The sequence below is a fragment of the Orycteropus afer genome, unplaced genomic scaffold (assembly GCF_000298275.1).
Source record: "Orycteropus afer afer isolate SDZICR_OR568_19922 unplaced genomic scaffold, OryAfe1.0 scaffold00119, whole genome shotgun sequence".
Taxonomy (NCBI): Eukaryota; Metazoa; Chordata; class Mammalia; order Tubulidentata; family Orycteropodidae; genus Orycteropus; species Orycteropus afer.
The window spans coordinates 2,052,481-2,063,585 of NW_006921706.1; positions in this window are offsets into that span (position 1 = coordinate 2,052,481).

Genomic DNA, 11,105 nt, shown 5'->3' on the forward strand with positions numbered 1-11,105 from the left:
TGCAGTTGGCAGAGGGTGGAGAATTGGAAGATCCATATTATGAATCTCCTAATGTACTATGCTAACAATTTTGAAATTCGTGTAATGAACAATGGAACAGCCATTGAATGGTTTCAGTGAGACAGAAAGATGAGTGAACAAGTTGCATTTTAGAAGAATGACTGTTTAAATTGATTTCCCAATTAGACTTCTTTTCAGGAAGGATTTAGTCTCTCTAATTCTTTACATAACTATCTGTCACTACAGGCTTTTCAGCTACTGCGATAAGGGAGAAATTTGGTTTTGTTAATTTCTATTTGACAGTCATCTATCATGTGCTAATTAAGCATATTGCACCTTAGTAGGTTCTTTTAAGCATAATCAGACTCCTGAGATCACACCAGTGTTCTTCCAGTTATAGGAAGGGATAGAGTTCTGAAGACGGCAAAGAATCCCTCAGTATTCTTGAGTTGGAGAGTGGTACAGTCACATGTTTACTGTTTTTCTCTAGTTGCTTTTAAACTAGTGCTGAATCTCTTTACAGAGTTACTCTGAAATCACTCTTTTGGTCTCCCATTCTTTTCTTTTCTACCTCCCTCCCACCAGACTTTAATGGCAACCTAGGTTTCTCCAAGAAAATCCTGTTTTATACACCTGTCTCCTGAATTCATGTCTGCAAATCCAAATTGCTTTGGATCTTCATAGTCTTAATAGCATCTAGAAGAAAAGTGTATTTTCACTGTATTACCTTGATATATATTATACTAAAACCAGGGTGTGATGATAAGTGTTTAACAAAATGCTCTTTGGGAAGATGGGGGACAAGAGAGAGGAAAGTGCCATTATTTTAGCCACTGTCAATGTATGAACAATCCCATGACTGTTGATTTCATACTACAAACTTGACCTCACTGAATGTGGAGTTGGGAAAAGATGTACACACTTAGCTCTTGCAAATAAGTACAAACCAGATTCAGCATACTATTTAAACATCCCCTTCCCACTTATAGGGGGATAATGAGGGACAAAAAGAGTAGAGAACTCTGAAACTTCATCATGACTCATATAAGTCAAGATAAGCAAAGAAGAGTAAAATAATAACTCAAGAAAATATTCTTGAAAACATTCTCCCTGTCAGTCTCAGAATGTTAGAAATAATCTTTCATGGGTTTAGAAACTGGAAAATTAAAAGAATAGTTGGCTTCTTGTCTACTAACTCACTTTTAGTTTTGAAATCTAGCCTATACAAGGCCATCTGAGAGATACTTTGAAAATGCTAATATAATCTGTTCTGCCCTCCTGCCAGCTTATAAAATTAGTCTGATTTATCTGTGCACCATGTTTCTACTTGTCCTTGACCTACTTGTTCTTGATACAAGTATGATGTTATATTGTATTGCATTTTAGAATTAGAAATATATAAAAAGGAAAATAAACATAAATATCCTATAATTCTATAGCAGAGATGCCTGCTGGAAGTAATTTCAGTTTCCTTTAAATCATCTGATCTGATTATCTGTATGTGTGTGTGTGTGTGTGTGTGAATTATAGATATATGTAAAATATTCAGCTTTAATCAGATCAAACTGCATAATCTTATATTCTTCATTTTTAATTAAAAATAAATCATAGGTATTTTCTATGTATTAAACATTTCTAGTAAATCCTATTTGTAGTAGTTAGCTCATGCTCTGTTAGTAAATTAAGAATTGCTTAGTTCTTTATGTATGTTTGGGAATTTAAGAAATTTACAGTTACTTACTATTATAAAAATACTCTGAAAATCATGTATTTCTTTATATGCATTTCTTATCTTTTTTCTTGGAGTTGCATCCCAAAAATGAAATATGTTGTTCAAGAGTATAAGTTTGCCAAAAATGTTAATATAAAAATACTTAAGAGAAAGATTATGGAAAAATACTGCCCCCCCAGCAGAGTCTGCCTTATTGCATCATCAACAGTATTAAATATTAAAATTAAAAAAATATTTGCTAATTTGATTGATTTCAGTGTATTTTGCTTAGTAGTAGTAAAACCAAACCCACTGTAATTGAGTTGATTCCAATTCATAGCAACCTAAGAGGACAGAGTAGAACTGCACAGAAGGATTCCAAGGCTGTAAATCTTTATGGAAGCAGACTGCCTCATCTTTCTCCTGCAGAGTGGCTGCTGGGTTCAAATCACTGACCTTTTGGTTAGCAGCCAAACGCATTAGCCACTGCATCACCAGAGCTCCTATGATTAGTAGTAAGGTTGAATATATTATACATTAATTGGCCTGTTGTATTTGTCCTTTCATAAACTGACCAATGCCTGATCTTGTTTTGTATTGTGATTTTAACTTTTAAAATCAATTTGATGAACACTTCATATTTAGAGACTCATTGCTTTATCCTTCTGTTTTTTATTTTGTTTTTTAACATAGGAAATTTCTGTGATTTATTTCTTTGTATGCTTAGAGACCTAGCTTTCATACAAGGAACAGATACATACTGACACTTTCTTATTGTACTTTTATGATTGGAAAAAAAAATTGTCCAGCACTTCAATCTGTTTGGAATTTATTCTAGTGTACTATCCAATTAAAAAGATGCTATGATGATGCAACAATGAAGTGCTTTGCTTGGCTGCTAACCAAAAGGTTGGTGATTCAAACCCACTCACCAGCTCTGTGGGAGAAAAGACTTGGTGGTCTGTTCCCATAAAGATTATATCCTAGCCGTGAGTTGGAATGAATGTGACAGCACCTAACAACAAAATCAAGTTGAACACGTAAATTGATTATTTTCCCAGCACCTTCTCACGTCCCCATTTGCTAAAAAAACATATTTTCTTTATTGATTTGGTATTTTGTCATGCATTAAATGCTATGTTGAAAAATATTCTATTTCTAGATTGTACCTTGTTTTCCATTTACATTTGTATGCCTGCATGTTAATACACTGTTAAAATTATGCAGCTTTTGTTTTCATTATTTTAATGTGATAATGCAAATCCTCTCTTATCACTCCTTAGTGCCTAAGGCACTTGACTGCTAACCAGAAGGCTGGTGGTTCAAACCCACCCAGCCACTCCTCGGAAGAAAGATTGAACAATTCCGTAGTGATACTGCCTCGGAAACCCAAGGAGGGGTCACTATGAGTCAGGTCCAACTCGAGGGTACATAACAACAATGTATGACTGTTAAGGAGCTCTGGTGAGGTAGTGGTTAAGGCATTTGGCTGCTAACCAAAAGATTTGTGGTTCTAACCCCACATCTGTCCTTGGAAATAAGATGAGGTGGTCTGCTTCTGTAAAGATTTATAGCCTTGGAAACCCAGTGGGAGTCGTTATGACTCTGAGTCAACTGGATGGCAGTGAGGTTTTTAGTTTATGTATGTCTATTAATTTTTCTAGATGAACTTCACTTTAATTTCATTTTTAACCCCAATCTACTTGTGTGTTACTTTGGGAAGAACTGAAGTTTTTACGTATAATTTGTTCACATTATGTAGCGTAATATTTTTCTTCTCCATTTATTTAGGTATCCTACATACATTTCTAGAAAATTGCATAATTTCTTACTACTTAAAAATCTATTTCAAGCTAGCTGTTATATGCTTTTCTTTTATTTTGTTACTACTGTTAATGGTTCCCACATCCATGAAATAATCCAGTGCTATGGTGTTTTATTGACTATGCAAAGGCATATAATTATTTGGATCATAACAAATTATGGATAACATTGGAAAGAATGAGAATTCCAGAATACTCAATTATGCTTATATGAAACCTGTACATAAACCAAGAGGCTGTTGTTCAAAAGGAATAAGGAGATACTGCATGGTTTAATATCAGGAAGATTGGGCATCAGGGTTGTATCCTTTCATCATCCTTAATCAATCTGTATGCTAAGCAAATAATTTGGGAAGCTGGAATACATGAAGCAGAACAGGGCACCAGGATCAGAGGAAGAGTCATTAACAACCTGTAATGTACAAATGACACAACCTTGCTTACTGAAAGTGAAGATGACTTGAAGCACTTAATAATGGATATCAAAGAGTTTTCAGCATGGATTATGCCTCAAAATAATGAAAACAAAAATCCACCTGACTGGACTAATAAGCAACATCATCATAAACGGAGAAAAGATTAAAGTTGTCAGGGATTTCATTTTACTTGCATCCACAATCAACACTCATGAAACAACAGTGAAGAAATCAGAGTCTTATTGTACTGGGCAAAGGTACTGCAAAAGACCTCTCGAAAGTGTTGAGGAGCAAAGATGTCACTTTGAAGACTAAGCTGCGCCCAACCTGAGCCACAGTATTTTCTATCACCTCATATGTATGTGGAACCTGGACAATGAATTGAAGACAAAAGAAGACTTGATGCCTTTGAATAGTGGTGTTGGCAAAGAATACTGAAAATACTGTGGACTGCCAGAATAACGAAGAAATCTGTCCTGGAGGAAGTACAGTTGGAATGCTCCTTGGAAGCTAGGCCACCAGACTTTCCGGTTGGTCCTCTTCTGTTTTGAGTTTTTAAATAAAATTTTGAAAAGTACTGAATTTGTAATAATGATAGCTTTTATTTCTGCTTAATAACTAGGACTTCCTGAATGAAATTATAATTGATACTCTAACATATTTAACAGGGAATTTCTATATTTTATTAAATGTAAGATTGAGTTAGATAAGACACAACTATTGGTCTCTATGCATCTGGAGTAAAAGAGAAAGAAGGAATCTAAGATTCAGAGAAGAAACTAGTCCATAGGACTAATACCAAAAACCAGATTCACTGCCATAGAGTCTATTCTGATTCATAGTGGCCCTCATTGGGTTTCCGAGGCTGTAAATCTTTATAGAAGCAGACTACCTCATCTTTCTCTCTCAGAGCAGCTGGTGAGTTTGAATCACTGACCTTTTGGTTAGCAGCCAAATGCCTTAACCAGTACACTATCAGAGTGCCTTATAGTTTATACAAACCATAACCTCATCTACCCTGAAACTAAAAGACTAGATGGGCCAGGCCACCACTTCTAACTATTCGGATCAGGAACACAATAGATGGATCCTAATAGAATGGGTGGAAACTGTATAACAGAACTCAGCTTCTTTAAAGCATCCAGACTTACTGGACCAGTTGAGACTGGAGGACTCCCTGAGACTATCAGCCAGAGATACTTTTTAAACCTTGAACTAAACTATTTCAAGGGGTCATGTTTTAGCTAAGTAACAGATTGTGTCATAAAATAGCAGTATCATCCATGAGTACTGTGTTCCTTGAAAAGTTATTTATGTGAGACCCAATTGTCAACATTTACTCAAAAGAAAAGACAAGCATGTGAGGTGACAGAGAAAGTAGATAACTGGAAGGAAAAAAACAGAAAGAAAATATTGAGAAAGGTGACGTACTATGAAAAATGTAACTGATGTCACTGAACAAACTGTAGAAATTGTTAAATGAGAACCTAATTGGGTGTGTAAGCTTTCACTCAAAACACAAAATATTTTTAATAAAAAATATTGATTTAGAACAATTATTCTCTTTGAAAGTTAATTTTTAAACTGTATATTGGATTTTGTGGTAGTTAAGTTTGTGTGTCAACTTGGTTGGGCCTGGTTGAGTGGCGGGGTAGCTGGATGTAGTATTCCCCATAATGAGACTGGCAATCAACTCCGTGGTGGAATCTACTGTGAGCAGCTTAGTAGCTGCCTTAGGGATGTGGTCTGCTTCCTGTGTATAAGGAGAGGTTCTGGGAAATGATCTCTAGCTTATGGCATGCTTGAACCCTGCATGTAGCCATGTTGTTGTTCAACAGCCTGCCATGCTCTGCCAACCTTGAGACTTTTAGTGGACTTGAATTACTGGCCTGCCATGTGGTTTGGTAACATCGGGACTGTGCCTTTTTACTTGTCAACATTGGGCTTGTCAGTCTCAGCAGCTGGCAGCTGTCTGAGTGAAGATAAGTCTCTAGCTCCAGTGGGCCAGGAGCAGGAGGCAGAGCTGAAGCCCAAGGTTGAGGGGCTTTGATTCAGCCCCTAGAACCTGGCACTTTGCACTTGGACTTAAAACCTCCAAAGTGTTAGAGAATAAACTCTTATTTGTTCAAGCCTTCCCATTGGTGGTATATTCTCATCAGAGTGGCACTAGGCAACCAGAACAGATTTTATCTAGGGAATTTTTGTTACTGTATTTTTCTTGTTCACATAATTGTGTCTATACAGTGTGATACTGTCATCTGATGTCAAAATATTAGTGCATTTCTAGAATAACTTGTCATAACTGTGATAAAGAACTATTTTCCTATACAATTGAGTTCTATTTATTTGCTAGTATTTTGTTTAGCATTTTGTAAAATTTATATCCACAGATCAGATATTTGATCTCTATTTTTACTGTTTTTTGATTTTGCTTTCAAATAAGATTGGCTTGATTTTAATGGTTAGGTAAAATGGTTCCCTTCCTTATATTTCTTACATAGTAAATACTGAATAAGTATCTTATAGGTGAAGAGTGCTATTTGAATGGTTTATGTAGCCTTGGAATTAGTCTTTTTTTTTTTTTTTTTTCTTAGTACATTCAGTTCTGCTATAACATGACATAAGGAGCTTTGGTGGTGCAATGCCTAAGGCATTTGACTGCTTGCCAGAAGGTTGGTGGTTCAAATCCACCAGGCATTCTGTCCAAGGAGGATGGGGCAATCTACTTCCATAAACATTTACCTCCTTGGAAACCCAATGGGGGTTGCTATGAATTGGAATCAACTTGTTATCAGTGGGTTTGTTTGTTTGTTTGTTTTTATAAGTTGACATAGTGTTCTTAGAAATCACCTGCTATACAAAATCATGTAATAAAAACCACAAGGCTTATGGGAAAAATGGGGGTACGAGCACAGTGCTCAAAATCATTGTCAGTGACACACAAAGAAAAAGTTTGAAATCAAATAAAAATTGTAGCCTGGTTTTACACATATTAAATGGAGTTGGATCTATCTCCCTATCTACCTACCTACCTGTCTGTCTGTTAAAACTATAATAAATATGGTAATTTACCTTAAAATTTCTGAACTTGCTTATGGTTAGAAGTCAGAAAGATTGCAGCTTGAGTGACTGTGGAGTTGTGGAAGGAGGGTTAACTAAAAATAGGGAAAATTCTAACATGGATTGGTGAGGCTTATGACAAATGTTATGAACTGAGGTAGCTCTTACATTGAGGTTTGTGCAGGGATTTTTTTTTTTTTCTGTTCCTGCATGGCTCAGTTCAGTTGGGTGCAGTTTTCTGCTTTTGCATAGTGTTTCTGCCAGATGAAACAACTCAAGCATGCAGGAATTTGTGTTATGCTAATATTGTCCCTTAACGTACCAACTGTGTTGGAGTAAATTCACTATTTAAAAGAAGTGTTATAGTAGAATTGACTATAGTAGTATTTGTAGGAACTAAAATATCTTGTCTGGGAATTGCTTTAGGAAATAGCTCTAAGATTTTTTTTTTTTCTGATTCTTCTCAATTTTGATCTCCTCAGCTTTCTTTCTTCTGAAATAATTCTTGGCCATCCGTGGATTTTATCTGCATTCAGAGTATAGTTCTGCTTTCAGGGCCTGATAATAGTCTTTGCTTCTGGCCCAATGCCCAGCCCCAATATTTGTATATGAGCCGATTGGGAAAAATATGGGGAAACCAGTAGTTCCCAGAGGAAATTTTTATAACACCTTCTACCTCATTTCCCTGCCATGCCTGCAGTCATCTCTCCTTCACAGCAATTTTTTTCCCCAAAAATGGTGTAGTTTAGAGTTTGTACAGGTACTGTTTTTCTGTGAATTATGATCATGACAGTCTGTAAAATAATGAGTCTTACCTACTACCTTTAAAATTGTGTTGTGTACTGTGACAACAATATTTAGAAGAGTTTTCAAGGAAGCAAATAATGAAGCATGATCAGTCTACCAACTCTTTCAATAGTGACATGTAAATTTAGGAGCGGTTTTTAGAGCCTGAACAAAATCTTATGTACTACAAGTTCATATTCTCATGAAGAATAGACAGGACACTCAATTTTAAAAATCATCTTCAAATTTGAATTATATTTGCTTGAAAAAGCAAAAATTATCATTCAAAAACAACCCAAATTGAGAACTGTCTAAATATTGAGAAATACTAAATAAATGAAAATGCTTTTACCAAGTAGGATTTACTTACAAAATGAAAACCAAGAAAAAGAAAGATGTGGGGCAGATTACAAAACTAAGTGATGTTGCCTCTTTATTATCCTTATTTTATCTTCTTCTAGAGGATTGATTACTCCTGGTTGTAATAAGAGTTATTAATGTTACTAATTTATTGGTGATAGTAATTCAGTAACTAATATGATAGAGTTTACACATTAATTTACATCATCTGTGCTTTATAAGAAGCTCTGGTGGTACAGTGGTTAAGGTATTCGACTATTAACCAAAAGATCGGCAGTTTGAACCCACCAGCCATTCCAAGGAAGAAAGATGAGACATTCTGTTTTTGTAAAGATTTACAGCCTTGTAAACCCTATGGGGCAATTCTGCTCTGTTCTATAGGGTTGCTGTGAGTTGGAATTGACTCAGTGGCAGTCGGTTGGGTACATTCAAATTGGGAAGCACTCCGATTGATGACAGATTTCGATATACCTATCCAATAGCTCTTAGGACCAGTGTCTGCTCTCTGTCTAGAATGAAAACTACATCAGTGTGCTTATCCTTGGTAGTTGACAGGGATTATGCAAGGCTGCTTCTGTCAATTGCTACATTAAAAAAAAAAAAAATTTCCCTTTAATCTGTTGAGGTTGCAGAGCACTTTCAAAAAGGCAGAGAATTAGCATATTTTCAGGGAAAGAAAATATTCCTAAAAATCTAGGCTAATTCTCACTTAAAATTCCATAGTGCCTAATTAAGAATTCCAAAGGAATAAAAACAAAAGCAATGGACCACAGCTATCTCTTGAATGCAATATGAGGGATTCACAGGAACAATAAAAGATCTACTCATTACACATCAGTGGGCTTTTTCTTGATATGGTATCTGGTATATATACCATGCTTTCTCTCCTATATCTGAATTGTGAAGACGGCCAAGCCTTTTTTGGCAGTTCTTATTTTAGCTAAGAAAAAACCTATAAAAATCTGAAGTTTGATGAATTTATGAGTCATTGAATTTGTGATATTTTAAACTTTCAAAAAACCTTTTAGACTTTAGAAGAAAATTTTAGAAGGACGTTAAGCTTGCACATCTCACTGTGAGTTAATGATAAATCCCCTTCTCCAATATGACTTGTTAATATTCCAGAAAAAGGAAGTTATAAGCTTTTCAGTGAAATCAATTTCTCATAAAAAGAGAGAGTCTAATCCTCAAGCCAAAAGACAGACAGACAGATTGAGCCAAAATACTCACTTGCTTCTACAAGCAAGTGTATTTATTAATGAGAGCAAGAATTGAACGTATTCCATATGGTACACACATCTAATTACATTAAAGTCATTGTAACGTGTGAATGTGACTGGGCCTGAATACTCTTCCTAATTTCTGCTTTTCCAGTTTATAATCATAATTTGTCTATGACATGTTTTCACCTGTGTGTGGGTTGTAATGGGTTGTAATTTTGTAACTGGATGGAGATAAAAGCAGTTTGCAGAATACTGTCACAAAATATTATTTTCCCTAATTATTAATGGGTCTTCAGGCTGGTTCCCAGGCATAGTAAAATAATGAATCAAGGGAGAATTAAGTTTATTTGCTTTCTTTTCAAAAGTGTGTCAAGAGTGTATGCCCAAGTTAGTCATTAGGATTGTGTTGTTGTTTTTTTCATTTAAAAGGTAGCAGTTCGTGCAATAATGCATCACATTAGTGCCCAACTAACCGAAGGCATTTAGACACTGCTGTGAGAAAAAGCCCATAGAGAGATAAGTATACCCTCCCAACTCTAGAGAAACTTATTTTAGATGAAAGGAAAGAAGTTTGGCTGAGAAAGACATCCTAAAATGAATAGAATAGAAGGAACCATGGAGACTATTGACTGAGACAAAGTTGAAGGGAGTTATTTGTATAGTTTGCATATACCAAATTCCATTATTCACATTTTGGTGGCTTTTGCTATTAATGATTAATTTCTAGATATTTGTGTATGTTTCAATTCAAAAGTTAGGAATGCTTTTATTACTACTATTATGGTTGTAAGGAATTCATTTTAACATTTTAAGGGTCCGTTGTTTCCTATGTAAATTGAGAATTAAAATACCAGCTCTGTATATCATAAAAGGCTGTGAGTGTGAATGAGATAATGCAATAAAAGAATGACACAAACTTAAAGGTGTCATACACATGTAGGTAACAGTACTATGTGTCCATATACAGTTGAAAGGACTTAACCACATCGTGATTTTTTTAGTCCATATGAAAATATGATTTGGAATAAGGAGTCTGTATCCACTTGAAACTGCCTGTCAACTTCAAGTTCGACTAAAAAGAGAGGCATCTGTTGCATGTTTCTCTGCACAATTGCTAGAGTGAGTGGATAAAATCCAAATTTGTTAATATGGTTCACAAGCTCTATGATCATTTCTCCAGACTCGTTTCCTGTCTGTCATCTTATTAACCACTCCACATGAGACACACTGGCTGTCTTGCTGTTCATAACAAATTTGTTTCAACCTCAGGAATAGTATTTACTTGGGATTCCCTCATCTTAGAATGTTCTTCCGTCAGATTGTCTCTTATCTTTCTCTTTCCCTTTATTTATATCTCTACTAAAGTACCACCTCTTCAGAGAAGTCTTCCTTTACCATTCATTGAAAATTTTCTCCCCACCCCATTACTCTCCTCTTAACTCTCCTTTATCTTCTTCATTACTTGATATTGTAAATATATTTTCATTTTTACTTATTAGTTTGGTTTGTTTATGATTTTTGGGGGAGGGTCTCTTACCCTACTGGAAGGGAGTCCTTAGAAGGTTAATAGTCTTGTTCACAATATACCAGCATCCAGACAGTTTATTACCCAAATAAAGTACATAGGAACTATTGGGAAAAGCAAAAAATTCAATAAAGGATTTTAAAAAACAGAAAGAGTAAATGTGAAACCTAGAACTATACAGTTTCTCAAGGAAAATTTAGG